Source organism: Carcharodon carcharias, chromosome 10 (assembly GCF_017639515.1).
Source record: "Carcharodon carcharias isolate sCarCar2 chromosome 10, sCarCar2.pri, whole genome shotgun sequence".
Lineage (NCBI taxonomy): Eukaryota > Metazoa > Chordata > Chondrichthyes > Lamniformes > Lamnidae > Carcharodon > Carcharodon carcharias.
In genome coordinates, this window is record NC_054476.1 from 121,073,068 (window position 1) to 121,090,412 (window position 17,345).

The following is a 17,345-nucleotide window of genomic DNA, read 5'->3' on the forward strand; positions in this document are numbered from 1 at the left end:
AAAAATATGTTTAAATTAATTGATTAAGGGCCTTAATAGGCCTCTTAATTGTGCCCGCTAACCGAAATATCACATGAGTGCACGATGATGTCAGGATGCTCACCCAACATCATCGCGCATTATTTTAACCTGATTGGGTCGTTCGCGGGCCTCCCTCCCACAGAGTTAATGGGCAGTATTTAATGGAGACAACAGGGGCCTTGCCCATTAGTTGGAGACCCAGCTAGGTGTCCAGCATTGCCTCCTTTTGGGAAGGCCCACCGAATTAAGTGCTTGACTGGGCAGCGGCAGATCTTCCCTGGGGACGAAAAACTTGCTCCCTGAGTGCTGCATAAGTGCTGGTATAAAGGGTTAATAGATGAGCTATGCTAATATGTGACATAGATGGCGATTTACCACTGACATCAGTCAGTCATATGTTAGACTCTCTCGCCAAAGGTTGGAATCATGCTTAAGAGCTACATGCCTACTCTGTAACCTGTTTAGAAGTCGTATTAATAAACAAGCATTAAGCGGATACCACAGTCCCACACCAAGAGTCCAAGACAGAAGGACCCAATCTCAGAACAGATCAGAGGCTGGCAACTGAGCAGTGCTTGGCTGCATCAGCAAAAGTGGTGCCTGCTGCCGGAAATACACCCAGGAAAGGCCCAAGATCACTGAGGGACCCAGGTCACATGGGAGTGATGGCAGGATGGGGCCACAGGGTGGGTGTCATGGTGGCAGAGGACAGGGGGCTAGTCCGCAGCAAGGATAGGGGTTGGCTCTCAGCCCCTCTTCCTGATGCCGGGTTCCTTGATCAGGCACTGAGCACCTTTGAATAAAGGCAGCCCCCCAGAAGCCTGCAAGCCATCCCGTTGAGTTTGCTTTCTAGCCTTCCAGCATGGTGAGTACCCTGCCTGCTGCTGTGCGAATACCATTGGCAGTGGGATGAGGCCCTTAAGTAAGCATTAATTGCCTATTTAAGGGTCTCAATTAATGGCGTGGTGGGAAGGCCGTCTACAAGCCTTCCCAATCTGGGCTTAATTAGGGCAGAGTTAGGGACCCCATCCACCACCCTTTCACCCAATTCAATGCCCTCTGCAACCAAGCCCATCATGGGGGAGGGCATTAAATTCCATGCAATGCTTCAGGTCAATGATCTTTCATTAGAGCTAAAAAATATTAGAGACATAACAGATCTTAAGTAAGTACAGAAGCAAGGAAAGGGGGAACTGAGATAGAAAAGAATTGTGATAAGAAGGAAGGCAGGAGAGATGGTTGGGGGTCAAATAAAAACACAAAAGATGTGCTTAGCAGAAGTGTAGATGGGTAATCATCACCAACAGCTGTTGCCCACGATAGAAAAAAAATGGAGACAAAGGTTATGGTCTGAATTTATTGAAGGCAATACCGAATATGGAAGGCCGTAAAGTGTCTAAGCAATGAGGTACTGTTCCTCAAACTTGAGTTGAGGTTCTTTGGGCGGAATCTTCTGAGCTTGCCAGCATCAGGAAACTTGGCGGATGAGGGACCTTAATTTGGCAGGAGGCCAAATATCAGTTTCCTGACCGCAGGATGAACTTTAGCAATTATGTTCTCAAGACTTTAAAGGCGGCTTAAAGGCAGGTCGAGCTTCCTAATGAACCATGTTGGGAAGCCCTTTTGCATGCATTAGCATGTCATGCATGCTCATTAAAATGCTACCTCACCTGAATTAAGTTCTCCCTCCAAATTAAGTTCCCTACCAACTGGAAACTAGAACTTTCACATGTATGACTGTACCTGGCAGGCTTGATTTCTTCCATCATTAATGGTGAGCTGTCCATGCATTGTTCTCCTTGCGGACCCCCTGTAACTGCCAGTTTTTGCATGAGACCGGATTATGGCAGTGCAAGTTGTGTGGAGGATAACTGTTGTGACCATAATATGATTGAATTTTACAGTGTTTGAAAGAGAGGTACTTCAATCTGAAGCCAGGATGTTAAATTTGAACAAAAGCATTTATGAAGATATGCGGGGCAATTTGGCTGAGTTGGGTTGGGAAAGTACATTAAAAGGTTTGACTGTACATAGGCAATGGATATTGTTTAAAGAATTATTACATAGTTTACAGTAACTATACATTCCTTCAAGGCACAGAAACACAAAAAGAAAAGCCAGTCAATGTAGCTAATAAAGGAAGTTAAGGATTGTATAAGATTAAAAGAGTAGGCCTGTAAAGTTGCCAGAAGAAGTGGTAAACCTGAGGATTGGGAGGATTTTAGAATATAGCAAAGGAGGGCCAAGAAACTGATAAAGAAAGGGAGAATAGAATATGAATTTAAACTAGCAAAATCAATGAAAACAGGCTGTAAAATCTTCAATAGGTCAGTAAAAAGGAAACATTTGGCCAAGACAAATGTGGGTCCATTACAGACAGAGTCAGGAGAATTTATAGTGGGGAATAGAGAAATGGCAGAGAAGCTAAATGATTACTTTGTGTTTATCTTCACTGAGAAAGATACAAGAAATCTCCCAGAATTAGAGATCCAAGGAACTAGGGAGATTGAGGAATTTAAGGAAATTAGTCAAAAGGTATTGGAAAAAATAATGAGACTGAATGTTGATAAGTCCCTTGGAGCTGATATTCTACATCGCAGAGTATTGAAAGAGGTAGCTATGGGGATAGTAGATGCATTGGTAGATGCAACTTCTGTAGATTTTGGAATGATTGGAAGGTAGCAAATGTCACCCTGCTATTTAAGAAGGGAGGGAGAGAGAACGCAGGAAACTACAGACCTGTTAGCCTTACATTAGTAGTAGGGAACATGAAAGATCTATTCCGAAAGATGTGATAAATGGAAATTTGGATAATAGCAATCTGACTGGGCATAGTCAACATGGAGTTATGAATAGGAAACCATGTTTGACAAATTGCTGGAGTTTTTTGAGGATATTACTAACAGAATTGATAAAGGAGAGTCGATTTTCTGAAGGCTTCTGATAAAATCTCCCACAGGAGGTTGGTTAGCAAAATTAAAGCACTTGGGATAGAAAATACTATAATGCTTGGATTAAGGATTGGTTAACAGGCAGAAAACAGACATTAGGAATAAAAAAGTCATTCTCGCATTGGCAAGTTGTGACAAGTAGGGCACCGTAAGGATCAGAACTTGGGGCCCCAGCTGTTCACAATATATATCAAGATTTGGATGTGGGGATCAAATGTAATATGATGTAGTATGTTCACAGGTGACACAAAACTAAGTGGGAATGTGTGTTGGGTGGAAGATGCAAAGCGGCTTCGAGAGGATTTGGACAGAATTAATGAGTAGGCAAGAACATGGCAGATGGAATATAATGTGGAATAATGTGAGGTTATCCATTTTGGTAGGAGGTACAGATGTGCAGAGTATTTCTTAAATGGGGAGGGATTAGAAAGTGTAGATGTACAAAGGGACCTGGTTGTCCTCATCAATAAGTCACTGAAGGCTAACTTGCATGTGCAGCAAGCAGTTAGGAAGGCTAATGGTATGTTGGTCTTTATTGCAAGAGGATTTGAGTACAGGAGTAGTGAAGTCTTGCTTCAACCATATAGAACCTTGGTTAGACTGCACCTGGAGTATTGTGTGCAGTTTTGGTCCCCTTACCTTAGGAAGGATATTATTGCCATAGAGGGAGTGCAAAGAAAGTTCACGAGACTTATTCCAGGGATGGTGGGACTGACCTATGAAGAGAAATTGGGGAAACTGGGCCTGTATTCTCTAGAGTTTCGAAGCATGAGAAGCAGTCTTATTGAAACCTACAAAATACTGAAGATGATAGAGAGTATAGATGCAGATAAGATGTTTCCCTGGCTGGGGAGTCTAGAACCCGGGGACACAATTTCAAAATAAAGGGGAAGCCACTTAGGACTAAGATGAAGAGAAATTTTTTACTCAGAGCGTTGTGGATCTTTGGAATTCTCTTCCCCAGGGGGTGGTGGAAGTTCAGACATTGAGTATGTTTAAAGCAGAGGTTGACAGGGTTCTAAATACCAATGATGTAAAGGGATATGGGAATAGTATAGGAAAAAGGGATGATCAGTCATAATTGTATTGAATAGTGGACCCGGCTCAATGGACTGAAAGGCCTACTCCTGCTCTTATGTTCCTATTTTCCAAGGTTCCTATGAAAGAGAGGGAGGAAGTGTTAATGGGGAAGGGCAGAACAGTGGCAAAGGTGGATGGGATAATGCAGGCTAACCTGGGAGGGTTATTGCAGGCTGCCCGGGGAAGGATAGTGCAGGCTGTCTGGGGAGGGATAGTGCAGGATATCTGGGAGAGATAGTGCAGGATGTCCGGGAGGGAGAGTGCAGGATGTCCGGGGAAGGATAGTGCAGGATGTCTGGGAGGGAAAATGCAGGATGTCTGGGAGGGATAGTTCAGGATGTCTGGGGAGGGATAGTGCAGGCTGCCTGGGGAGGGAAAGTGCAGGATGTCCGGGGAGGGATAGTGCAGGATGTCTGGGAGGGATAGTGCAGGATGTCTTGGAGGGATAGTGCAGGCTGTCTGGGGAGGGATAGTGCAGGATGTCCGGGGAGGGATAGTGCAGGATGTCCGGGAGGGAGAGTGCAGGATGTTCAGGGAGGGATAGTGCAGGATGTCCGGGGAGGGATAGTGCAGGATGTCTGGAGAGGGATAGTGCAGGATGTCTGGGGAGGGATAGTGCAGGATGTCCGGGGAGGGATAGTGCAGTATGTCCGGGGAGGGATAGTGCAGGATGTCCGGGAGGGAGAGTGCAGGATGTTCAGGGAGGGATAGTACAGGATGTCCAGGGAGGGATAGTGCAGGATGTCTGGAGAGGGATAGTGCAGGATGTCTGGAAAGGGATAGTGCAGGATGTCTGGGGAGGGATAGTGCAGGATGTCTGGGGAGGGATAGTGCAGGATGTCCGGGGAGGGATAGTACAGGATGTCTGGGGAGAGATAGTGCAGGGTTTCCGGGAGGGTTAGTGCAGGATGTCTGGGAGGGATAGTGCAGGTTGTCCGGGAGGGAGAGTGCAGGATGTTCAGGGACGGAGAGTGCAGGTTGTCTGGGGAGGGATAATGCAGGATGTCTGGAGAGGGATAGTGCAGGTTGTCCGGGGAGGAATAGTGCAGGATGTCTTGGAGGGATAGTGCAGTATGTCTGGGGAGGGATGGTGCCGGCTGTCCGGGAGGGATAGTGCAGGATGTTTGGGGAGGGATAGTGGAGGATGTCTGGGGAGGGTTAGTGCAGGATGTCCGGGAGGGAGAGTGCAGGATGCTAAGGGAGGGATAGTGCAGGATGTCCGGGGAGGGATAGTCCAGGATGTCCGGGAGGGAGAGTGCAGGATGTTCAGGGAGGGATAGTTCAGGATGTCCGGGGAGGGATAGTGCAGGATGTCTGGAGAGGGATAGTGCAGGAGGTCTGGGAGAGATAGTGCAGGATGTCTGGGAGGGATAGTGCAGGCTGTCTGGGGAGGGATAGTGCAGGATGTCCGTGGAGGGATAGTGCAGGTTGTCCGGGAGGGAGAGTGCAGGATGTTCAGGGAGGGATAGTGCAGGATGTCCAGGAGGGATAGTGCAGGATGTCCGGGGAGGGATAGTGCAGGATGTCCGGGGAGGGATAGTGCAGGATGTCCGGGAGAGATAGTGCAGGATGTCCGGGAGGGATAGTTCAGGATGTCTGGGGAGGGTTAGTGCAGGATGTCTGGGAGGGATAGTGCAGGATGTCCGGGGAGTGATAGTGCAGGATGTCTGGGGAGGGATAGTGCAGGATGTCCGGGAGGGAGAGTGCAGGATGTTCAGGGAGGGATAGTGCAGGATGTCTGGGGAGGGATAGTGCAGGATGTCTGGAGAGGGATAGTGCAGGATGTCCGGGAGGGAGAGTGCAGGATGTTCAGGGAGGGATAGTGCAGGATGTCCGGGGAGGGATAGTGCAGGATGTCTGGAGAGGGATAGTGCAGGATGTCTGGGGAGGGATAGTGCAGGATGTCCGGGGAGGGATAGTGCAGTATGTCCGGGGAGGGATAGTGCAGGATGTCCGGGAGGGAGAGTGCAGGATGTTCAGGGAGGGATAGTACAGGATGTCCAGGGAGGGATAGTGCAGGATGTCTGGAGAGGGATAGTGCAGGATGTCTGGAAAGGGATAGTGCAGGATGTCTGGGGAGGGATAGTGCAGGATGTCTGGGGAGGGATAGTGCAGGATGTCCGGGGAGGGATAGTACAGGATGTCTGGGGAGAGATAGTGCAGGGTTTCCGGGAGGGTTAGTGCAGGATGTCTGGGAGGGATAGTGCAGGTTGTCCGGGAGGGAGAGTGCAGGTTGTCTGGGGAGGGATAATGCAGGATGTCTGGAGAGGGATAGTGCAGGTTGTCCGGGGAGGAATAGTGCAGGATGTCTTGGAGGGATAGTGCAGTATGTCTGGGGAGGGATGGTGCCGGCTGTCCGGGAGGGATAGTGCAGGATGTTTGGGGAGGGATAGTGGAGGATGTCTGGGGAGGGTTAGTGCAGGATGTCCGGGAGGGAGAGTGCAGGATGCTAAGGGAGGGATAGTGCAGGATGTCCGGGGAGGGATAGTCCAGGATGTCCGGGAGGGAGAGTGCAGGATGTCCGGGGAAGGATAGTGCAGGATGTCTGGGAGGGAAAATGCAGGATGTCTGGGAGGGATAGTTCAGGATGTCTGGGGAGGGATAGTGCAGGCTGCCTGGGGAGGGAAAGTGCAGGATGTCCGGGGAGGGATAGTGCAGGATGTCTGGGAGGGATAGTGCAGGATGTCTTGGAGGGATAGTGCAGGCTGTCTGGGGAGGGATAGTGCAGGATGTCCGGGGAGGGATAGTGCAGGATGTCCGGGAGGGAGAGTGCAGGATGTTCAGGGAGGGATAGTGCAGGATGTCCGGGGAGGGATAGTGCAGGATGTCTGGAGAGGGATAGTGCAGGATGTCTGGGGAGGGATAGTGCAGGATGTCCGGGGAGGGATAGTGCAGTATGTCCGGGGAGGGATAGTGCAGGATGTCCGGGAGGGAGAGTGCAGGATGTTCAGGGAGGGATAGTACAGGATGTCCAGGGAGGGATAGTGCAGGATGTCTGGAGAGGGATAGTGCAGGATGTCTGGAAAGGGATAGTGCAGGATGTCTGGGGAGGGATAGTGCAGGATGTCTGGGGAGGGATAGTGCAGGATGTCCGGGGAGGGATAGTACAGGATGTCTGGGGAGAGATAGTGCAGGGTTTCCGGGAGGGTTAGTGCAGGATGTCTGGGAGGGATAGTGCAGGTTGTCCGGGAGGGAGAGTGCAGGATGTTCAGGGACGGAGAGTGCAGGTTGTCTGGGGAGGGATAATGCAGGATGTCTGGAGAGGGATAGTGCAGGTTGTCCGGGGAGGAATAGTGCAGGATGTCTTGGAGGGATAGTGCAGTATGTCTGGGGAGGGATGGTGCCGGCTGTCCGGGAGGGATAGTGCAGGATGTTTGGGGAGGGATAGTGGAGGATGTCTGGGGAGGGTTAGTGCAGGATGTCCGGGAGGGAGAGTGCAGGATGCTAAGGGAGGGATAGTGCAGGATGTCCGGGGAGGGATAGTCCAGGATGTCCGGGAGGGAGAGTGCAGGATGTTCAGGGAGGGATAGTTCAGGATGTCCGGGGAGGGATAGTGCAGGATGTCTGGAGAGGGATAGTGCAGGAGGTCTGGGAGAGATAGTGCAGGATGTCTGGGAGGGATAGTGCAGGCTGTCTGGGGAGGGATAGTGCAGGATGTCCGTGGAGGGATAGTGCAGGTTGTCCGGGAGGGAGAGTGCAGGATGTTCAGGGAGGGATAGTGCAGGATGTCCAGGAGGGATAGTGCAGGATGTCCGGGGAGGGATAGTGCAGGATGTCCGGGGAGGGATAGTGCAGGATGTCCGGGAGAGATAGTGCAGGATGTCCGGGAGGGATAGTTCAGGATGTCTGGGGAGGGTTAGTGCAGGATGTCTGGGAGGGATAGTGCAGGATGTCCGGGGAGTGATAGTGCAGGATGTCTGGGGAGGGATAGTGCAGGATGTCCGGGAGGGAGAGTGCAGGATGTTCAGGGAGGGATAGTGCAGGATGTCTGGGGAGGGATAGTGCAGGATGTCTGGAGAGGGATAGTGCAGGATGTCCGGGAGGGAGAGTGCAGGATGTTCAGGGAGGGATAGTGCAGGATGTCCGGGGAGGGATAGTGCAGGATGTCTGGAGAGGGATAGTGCAGGATGTCTGGGGAGGGATAGTGCAGGATGTCCGGGGAGGGATAGTGCAGTATGTCCGGGGAGGGATAGTGCAGGATGTCCGGGAGGGAGAGTGCAGGATGTTCAGGGAGGGATAGTACAGGATGTCCAGGGAGGGATAGTGCAGGATGTCTGGAGAGGGATAGTGCAGGATGTCTGGAAAGGGATAGTGCAGGATGTCTGGGGAGGGATAGTGCAGGATGTCTGGGGAGGGATAGTGCAGGATGTCCGGGGAGGGATAGTACAGGATGTCTGGGGAGAGATAGTGCAGGGTTTCCGGGAGGGTTAGTGCAGGATGTCTGGGAGGGATAGTGCAGGTTGTCCGGGAGGGAGAGTGCAGGTTGTCTGGGGAGGGATAATGCAGGATGTCTGGAGAGGGATAGTGCAGGTTGTCCGGGGAGGAATAGTGCAGGATGTCTTGGAGGGATAGTGCAGTATGTCTGGGGAGGGATGGTGCCGGCTGTCCGGGAGGGATAGTGCAGGATGTTTGGGGAGGGATAGTGGAGGATGTCTGGGGAGGGTTAGTGCAGGATGTCCGGGAGGGAGAGTGCAGGATGCTAAGGGAGGGATAGTGCAGGATGTCCGGGGAGGGATAGTCCAGGATGTCCGGGAGGGAGAGTGCAGGATGTTCAGGGAGGGATAGTTCAGGATGTCCGGGGAGGGATAGTGCAGGATGTCTGGAGAGGGATAGTGCAGGAGGTCTGGGAGAGATAGTGCAGGATGTCTGGGAGGGATAGTGCAGGCTGTCTGGGGAGGGATAGTGCAGGATGTCCGTGGAGGGATAGTGCAGGTTGTCCGGGAGGGAGAGTGCAGGATGTTCAGGGAGGGATAGTGCAGGATGTCCAGGAGGGATAGTGCAGGATGTCCGGGGAGGGATAGTGCAGGATGTCCGGGGAGGGATAGAGCAGGCTGCCTGGTGAGGGATAGTGCAGGATGTCTGGGAGGGATAGTGCAGGATGTCCGGGGAGTGATAGTGCAGGATGTCTGGGGAGGGATAGTGCAGGATGTCCGGGAGGGAGAGTGCAGGATGTTCAGGGAGGGATAGTGCAGGATGTCTGGGGAGGGATAGTGCAGGATGTCTGGAGAGGGATAGTGCAGGATGTCTTGAAAGGGATAGTGCAGGATGTCTGGGGAGAGATAGTGCAGGGTTTCCGGGAGGGTTAGTGCAGGATGTCTGGGAGGGATAGTGCAGGTTGTCCGGGAGGGAGAGTGCAGGATGTTCAGGGAGGGATAGTGCAGTATGTCCGGGGAGGGATAGTGCAGGATGTCTGGAGAGGGATAGTGCAGGTTGTCCGGGGTGGGATAGTGCAGGATGTCTTGGAGGGATAGTGCAGGATGTCCGGGAGGGAGAGTGCAGGATGTTCAGGGAGGGATAGTGCAGGATGTCCGGGGAGGGATAGTGCAGGATGTCTGGAGAGGGATAGTGCAGGTTGTCCGGGGAGGGATAGCGCAGGATGTCTGGAGAGGGATAGTGCAGGATGTCTGGGGAGGGATAGTGCAGGATGTTCAGGGAGGGATAGTGCAGGCTGCCTGGGGAGGGATAGTGCAGGATGTCCGGGGAGTGATAGTGCAGGATGTCTGGGAGTGATAGTGCAGGATGTCCGGGGAGTGATAGTGCAGGATGTCTTGGAGGGATAGTGCAGGATGTCTGGGAGGGATAGTGCAGGATGTCCGGGGAGTGATAGTGCAGGATGTCCGGGGAGGGATAGTGCAGGATGTCCGGGAGGGAGAGTGCAGGATGTTCAGGGAGGGATATTGCAGGATGTCCAGGGAGGGATAGTGCAGTATGTCTGGAGAGGGATAGTGCAGGATGTCTGGAAAGGGATAGTGCAGGATGTCTGTGGAGGGATAGTGCAGGATGTCTGGGGAGGGATAGTGCAGGATGTCCGGGGAGAGATAGTGCAGGATGTCTGGGGAGAGATAGTGCAGGGTTTCCGGGAGGTTTAGTGCAGGATGTCTGGGAGGGATAGTGCAGGTTGTCCGGGAGGGAGAGTGCAGGATGTTCAGGGAGGGATAGTGCAGTATGTCCGGGGAGGGATAGTGCAGGATGTCTTGGAGGGATAGTGCAGTATGTCTGGGGAGGGATAGTGAAGGATGTCCGGGGAGGGATAGTGCAGTATGTCTGGGGAGGGCTGGTGCCGGCTGTCCGGGAGGGATAGTGCAGGATTTTTGGGGAGGGATAGTGGAGGATGTCTGGGGAGGGTTAGTGCAGGATGTCCGGGAGGGATAGTGCAGGATGTCCGGGAGGGTGAGTGCAGGATGTTCAGGGAGGGATAGTTCAGAATGTCCGGGGAGGGATAGTGCAGGTTGTCCGGGGAGGGATAGTGCAGGACGTCTGGGGAGGGATAGTGCAGGATGTCTGGGGAGGGATATTGCAGGATGTCCGGGGAGAGATAGTGCAGGATGTCTGGGGAGAGATAGTGCAGGATGTCTGGGGAGAGATAGTGCATTGTTTCCGGGAGGGTTAGTGCAGGATGTCTGGGAGGGATAGTGCAGGTTGTCCGGGAGGGAGAGTGCAGGATGTTCAGGGAGGGATAGTGCAGTATGTCCATGGAGGGATAGTGCAGGATGTCTTGGAGGGTTAGTGCAGGATGTCTGGGAGGGATAGTGCAGGTTGTCCAGGAGGGAGTGTGCAGGATGTCCGGGGAGGGATAGTGCAGGTTGTCCGGGAAGGGATAGTGCAGGATGTCTGGGAGGGATAGTGCAGGATGTCCGGGGAGTGATAGTGCAGGATGTCCGGGGAGGGATAGTGCAGGATGTCTGGGAGGGATAGTGCAGGATGTCCGGGAGGGATAGTTCAGGATGTCTGGGGAGGGTTAGTGCAGGATGTCCGGGAGGGATAGTGCAGGATGTCCGGGGAGAGATAGTGCAGGATGTCCGGGGATAGATAGTTCAGGATGTCTGGGGAGGGTTAGTGCAGGATGTCTGGGGAGGGATAGTGCAGGATGTCTGGGGAGGGATGGTGCAGGCTGTCTGGGGAGGGATAGTGCAGGATGTCCGAGAAGGAATAGTGCAGGGTTTCCGGGAGGGTTAGTGCAGGATGTCGGGGAGGGATAGTGCAGGTTGTCCAGGAGGGAGAGTGCAGGTTGTTCAGGGAGGGATAGTGCAGTATGTCCGGGGAGGGATAGTGCAGGATGTCTGGAGAGGGATAGTGCATGTTGTCCGGGGAGTGATAGTGCAGGATGTCCGGGGAGGAATAGTGCAGGATGTCTGGGGAGGGATAGTGCAGGATGTCTGGGAGGGATGGTGCAGGATGTCTGGGAGGGATAGTGCAGAATGTCTGGGAGGGATAGTGCAGGATGTCTGGGAGGGAAAGTGCAGGAGGTCCGGGTGGGATAGTGCAGGATGTCTGGGGAGGGATGGTGCAGGCTGTCTGGAGAGGGATAGTGCAGGTTGTTCGGGAAGGGATAGTGCAGGATGTCTGGGAGGGATAGTGCAGGATGTCCGGGGAGGGATAGTGCAGGATGTCCGGGGAGGGATAGTGCAGGATGTCCGGGAGAGATAGTGCAGGATGTCCGGGAGGGATAGTTCAGGATGTCTGGGGAGGGTTAGTGCAGGATGTCCGGGAGGGATAGTGCTGGATGTCCGGGGAGAGATAGTGCAGGATGTCCGGGGATAGATAGTTCAGGATGTCTGGGGAGGGTTAGTGCAGGATGTCTGGGGAGGGATGGTGCAGGCTGTCTGGGGAGGGATAGTGCAGGATGTCCGGGGAGGGATAGTGCAGGATGTCCGGGGAGGGATATGCAGGATGTCCGGGGAGGGATAGTGCAGGATGTCCGAGAAGGAATAGTGCAGGGTTTCCGGGAGGGTTAGTGCAGGATGTCTGGGAGGGATAGTGCAGGATGTCCGGGAGGGAGAGTGCAGGATGTTCAGGGAGGGATAGTGCAGGATGTCCGGGGAGGGATAGTGCAGGATGTCTGGAGAGGGATAGTGCAGGTTGTCCGGGGAGGGATAGCGCAGGATGTCTGGAGAGGGATAGTGCAGGATGTCTGGGGAGGGATAGTGCAGGATGTTCAGGGAGGGATAGTGCAGGCTGCCTGGGGAGGGATAGTGCAGGATGTCCGGGGAGTGATAGTGCAGGATGTCTGGGAGTGATAGTGCAGGATGTCTTGGAGGGATAGTGCAGGATGTCTGGGAGGGATAGTGCAGGATGTCCGGGGAGTGATAGTGCAGGATGTCCGGGGAGGGATAGTGCAGGATGTCCGGGAGGGAGAGTGCAGGATGTTCAGGGAGGGATATTGCAGGATGTCCAGGGAGGGATAGTGCAGTATGTCTGGAGAGGGATAGTGCAGGATGTCTGGAAAGGGATAGTGCAGGATGTCTGTGGAGGGATAGTGCAGGATGTCTGGGGAGGGATAGTGCAGGATGTCCGGGGAGAGATAGTGCAGGATGTCTGGGGAGAGATAGTGCAGGGTTTCCGGGAGGGTTAGTGCAGGATGTCTGGGAGGGATAGTGCAGGTTGTCCGGGAGGGAGAGTGCAGGATGTTCAGGGAGGGATAGTGCAGTATGTCCGGGGAGGGATAGTGCAGGATGTCTTGGAGGGATAGTGCAGTATGTCTGGGGAGGGATAGTGAAGGATGTCCGGGGAGGGATAGTGCAGTATGTCTGGGGAGGGCTGGTGCCGGCTGTCCGGGAGGGATAGTGCAGGATTTTTGGGGAGGGATAGTGGAGGATGTCTGGGGAGGGTTAGTGCAGGATGTCCGGGAGGGATAGTGCAGGATGTCCGGGAGGGTGAGTGCAGGATGTTCAGGGAGGGATAGTTCAGAATGTCCGGGGAGGGATAGTGCAGGTTGTCCGGGGAGGGATAGTGCAGGATGTCTGGGGAGGGATAGTGCAGGATGTCTGGGGAGGGATATTGCAGGATGTCCGGGGAGAGATAGTGCAGGATGTCTGGGGAGAGATAGTGCAGGATGTCTGGGGAGAGATAGTGCAGGGTTTCCGGGAGGGTTAGTGCAGGATGTCTGGGAGGGATAGTGCAGGTTGTCCGGGAGGGAGAGTGCAGGATGTTCAGGGAGGGATAGTGCAGTATGTCCATGGAGGGATAGTGCAGGATGTCTTGGAGGGTTAGTGCAGGATGTCTGGGAGGGATAGTGCAGGTTGTCCAGGAGGGAGAGTGCAGGATGTCCGGGGAGGGATAGTGCAGGTTGTCCGGGAAGGGATAGTGCAGGATGTCTGGGAGGGATAGTGCAGGATGTCCGGGGAGTGATAGTGCAGGATGTCCGGGGAGGGATAGTGCAGGATGTCTGGGAGGGATAGTGCAGGATGTCCGGGAGGGATAGTTCAGGATGTCTGGGGAGGGTTAGTGCAGGATGTCCGGGAGGGATAGTGCAGGATGTCCGGGGAGAGATAGTACAGGATGTCTGGGGAGGGTTAGTGCAGGATGTCTGGGGAGGGATAGTGCAGGATGTCTGGGGAGGGATGGTGCAGGCTGTCTGGGGAGGGATATTGCAGGATGTCCGAGAAGGAATAGTGCAGGGTTTCCGGGAGGGTTAGTGCAGGATGTCTGGGAGGGATAGTGCAGGTTGTCCAGGAGGGAGAGTGCAGGTTGTTCAGGGAGGGATAGTGCAGTATGTCCGGGGAGGGATAGTGCAGGATGTCTGGAGAGGGATAGTGCATGTTGTCCGGGGAGTGATAGTGCAGGATGTCCGGGGAGGAATAGTGCAGGATGTCTGGGGAGGGATAGTGCAGGATGTCTGGGAGGGATGGTGCAGGATGTCTGGGAGGGATAGTGCAGAATGTCTGGGAGGGATAGTGCAGGATGTCTGGGAGGGAAAGTGCAGGAGGTCCGGGTGGGATAGTGCAGGATGTCCGGGAGGGATAGTTCAGGATGTCTGGGGAGGGTTAGTGCAGGATGTCCGGGAGGGATAGTGCTGGATGTCCGGGGAGAGATAGTGCAGGATGTCCGGGGATAGATAGTTCAGGATGTCTGGGGAGGGTTAGTGCAGGATGTCTGGGGAGGGATGGTGCAGGCTGTCTGGGGAGGGATAGTGCAGGATGTCCGGGGAGGGATAGTGCAGGATGTCCGGGGAGGGATATGCAGGATGTCCGGGGAGGGATAGTGCAGGATGTCCGAGAAGGAATAGTGCAGGGTTTCCGGGAGGGTTAGTGCAGGATGTCTGGGAGGGATAGTGCAGGCTGTCCAGGAGGGAGAGTGCAGGATGTTCAGGGAGGGATAGTGCAGTATGTCCGGGGAGGGATAGTGCAGGATGTCTGGAGAGGGATAGTGCATGTTGTCCGGGGAGAGATAGTGCAGGATGTCTTGGAGGGATAGTGCAGTATGTCTGGGGAGGGATAGTGCAGGATGTTTCGGGAGGGATAGTGGAGGATGTCTGGGGAGGGTTAGTGCAGGATGTCCGGGAGGGATAGTGCAGGCTGTCTGTGGAGGGATAGTGCAGGATGTCCGTGGAGGGATAGTGCAGGATGTCCGGGAGGGAGAGTGCAGGATGTTCAGGGAGGGAGAGTGCAGGATGTCCGGGGAGGGATAGTGCAGGATGTCTGGAGAGGGATAGTGCAGCTTGTCCGGGGAGGGATAGCGCAGGATGTCTGGAGAGGGATAGTGCAGGATGTTCAGGGAGGGATAGTGCAGGCTGCCTGGGGAGGGATAGTGCAGGCTGCCTGGGGAGGGATAGTGCAGGATGTCTGGGAGGGATAGTGCAGGATGTCCGGGGAGTGATAGTGCAGGATGTTCAGGGAGGGATATTGCAGTATGTCTGGAGAGGGATAGTGCAGGATGTCTGGAAAGGGATAGTGCAGGATGTCTGGGGAGGGATAGTGCAGGATGTCTGGGGAGGGATAGTGCAGGATGTCCGGGAAGAGATAGTGCAAGATGTCTGGGGAGAGATAGTGCAGGGTTTCCGGGAGGGTTAGTGCAGGTTGTCTGGGAGGGATAGTGCAGGTTGTCCGGGAGGGAGAGTGCAGGATGTTCAGGGAGGGATAGTGCAGTATGTCCGGGGAGGGATAGTGCAGGATGTCTGGAGAGGGATAGTGCAGGTTGTCCGGGGAGGGATAGTGCAGGATGTCTTGGAGGGATAGTGCAGTATGTCTGGGGAGGGATAGTGAAGGATGTCCGGGGAGGGATAGTGCAGGATGTCCGGGAGGGATAATGCAGGATGTCCGGGAGGGTGAGTGCAGGATGTTCAGGGAGGGATAGTGCAGAATGTCCGGGGAGGGATAGTGCAGGATGTCTGGAGAGGGATAGTGCACGATGTCTGGAGAGGGATAGTGCAGGTTGTCCGGGGAGGGATAGTGCAGGATGTCTTGGAGGGATAGTGCAGGATGTTTGGGGAGGGATAGTGGAGGATGTCTGGGGAGGGTTAGTGCAGGATGTCCGGGAGGGATAGTGCAGGATATCCGGGAGGGTGAGTGCAGGATGTTCAGGGAGGGATAGTGCAGAATGTCCGGGGAGGGATAGTGCAGGATGTCTGGAGAGGGATAGTGCACGATGTCTGGAGAGGGATAGTGCAGGTTGTCCGGGGAGGGATAGTGCAGGATGTCTGGGAGGGATAGTGCAGGATGTTCAGGGAGGGATAGTGCAGGATGTCCGGGGAGGGATAGTGCAGGCTGCCTGGGGAGGGATGGTGCAGGATATCTTGGAGGGATAGTGCAGGATGTCCAGGGAGAGATAGTGCAGGATATCTTGGAGGGATAGTGCAGGATGTCTGGGGTGTGATAGTGCAGGATGTCTGGCGAGGGATAGTGCAGGATATCTTGGAGGGATAGTGCAGGATGTCCAGGGAGAGATAGTGCAGGATGTCTGAGGACGGTTAGTGCAGGATGTTCAGGGAGGGATAGTGCAGGATGTCTGGGAGGGATAGTGCAGGATGTCCGGGGAGTGATAGTGCAGGATGTCCGGGGAGGAATAGTGCAGGATGTCTGGGGAGGGATAGTGCAGGATGTCTGGGAGGGATGGTGCAGGATGTCTGGGAGGGATAGTGCAGGATGTCTGGGAGGGATGGTGCAGGATGTCTGGGAGGGATAGTGCAGGATGTCTGGGAGGGATAGTGCAGGATGTCTGGGAGGGAGAGTGCAGGAGGTCCGGGTGGGATAGTGCAGGATGTCTGGGGAGGGATGGTGCAGGCTGTCTGGAGAGGGATAGTGCAGGTTGTCCGGGGAGGGATAGTTCAGGATGTCTGGGGAGGGTTAGTGCAGGATGTCCAGGAGGGATAGTGCAGGATGTCCGGGGAGAGATAGTGCAGGATGTCCGGGGAGAGATAGTGCATGATGTCCGGGGATAGATAGTTCAGGATGTCTGGGGAGGGTTAGTGCAGGATGTCTGGGGAGGGATAGTGCAGGATGTCTGGGGAGGGATGGTGCCGGCTGTCCGGGAGGGATAGTGCAGGATGTCTGGGGAGGGATAGTGGAGGATGTCTGGGGAGGGTTAATGCAGGATGTCCGGGATGGATAGTGCAGGATGTCTGGGGAGGGATGGTGCAGGCTGTCTGGGGAGGGATAGTGCAGGATGTCCGGGGAGGGATAGTGCAGGATGTCCGGGGAGGGATATGCAGGATGTCCGGGAGGGAGAGTGCAGGATGTCCAGAGAGGGATAGTGCAGGATGTCCAGGGAGTGATAGTGCAGGATGTCTGGAGAGGGATAGTGCAGGATGTCCGGGAGGGAGAGTGCAGGATGTTCAGAGAGGGATAGTGCAGGATGTCCGGGAGGGAGAGTGCAGGATGTTCAGAGAGGGATAGTGCAGGATGTCCGGGGAGGGATAGTGCAGGATGTTTGGGACGGATAGTGCAGGATGTCTGGGGAGGGATAGTGCAGGCTGTCCGGGGACGGATAGTGCAGGATGTCTGGGAGGGATAGTGCAGGAAGTCCGGGAGGGATGGTGCAGGATGTTCGGGGAGGGATAGTGCAGGCTGTCCGGGAGGGGGATTGCAGGCTATCCAGGGAGGGATAGTGCAGGATGTCCGGGAGGGATAGTGCAGGATGTCCGGGAGGGATGGTACAGGATGTCTGGGGAGGGTTAGTGCAGGATGTCCGAGAGGGATGAGGATGTCCGGTAGGGATGGTACAGGATGTCTGGGGAGGGTTAGTGCAGGATGTCCGGGAGGGATGGTGCAGACTGTCCAGGGAGGGATGGTGCAGGATGTCCAGGGAGGGATGGTGCAGGAAGTAAGGGATGGATGGTGCAGGATGTTCGGGGAGGGA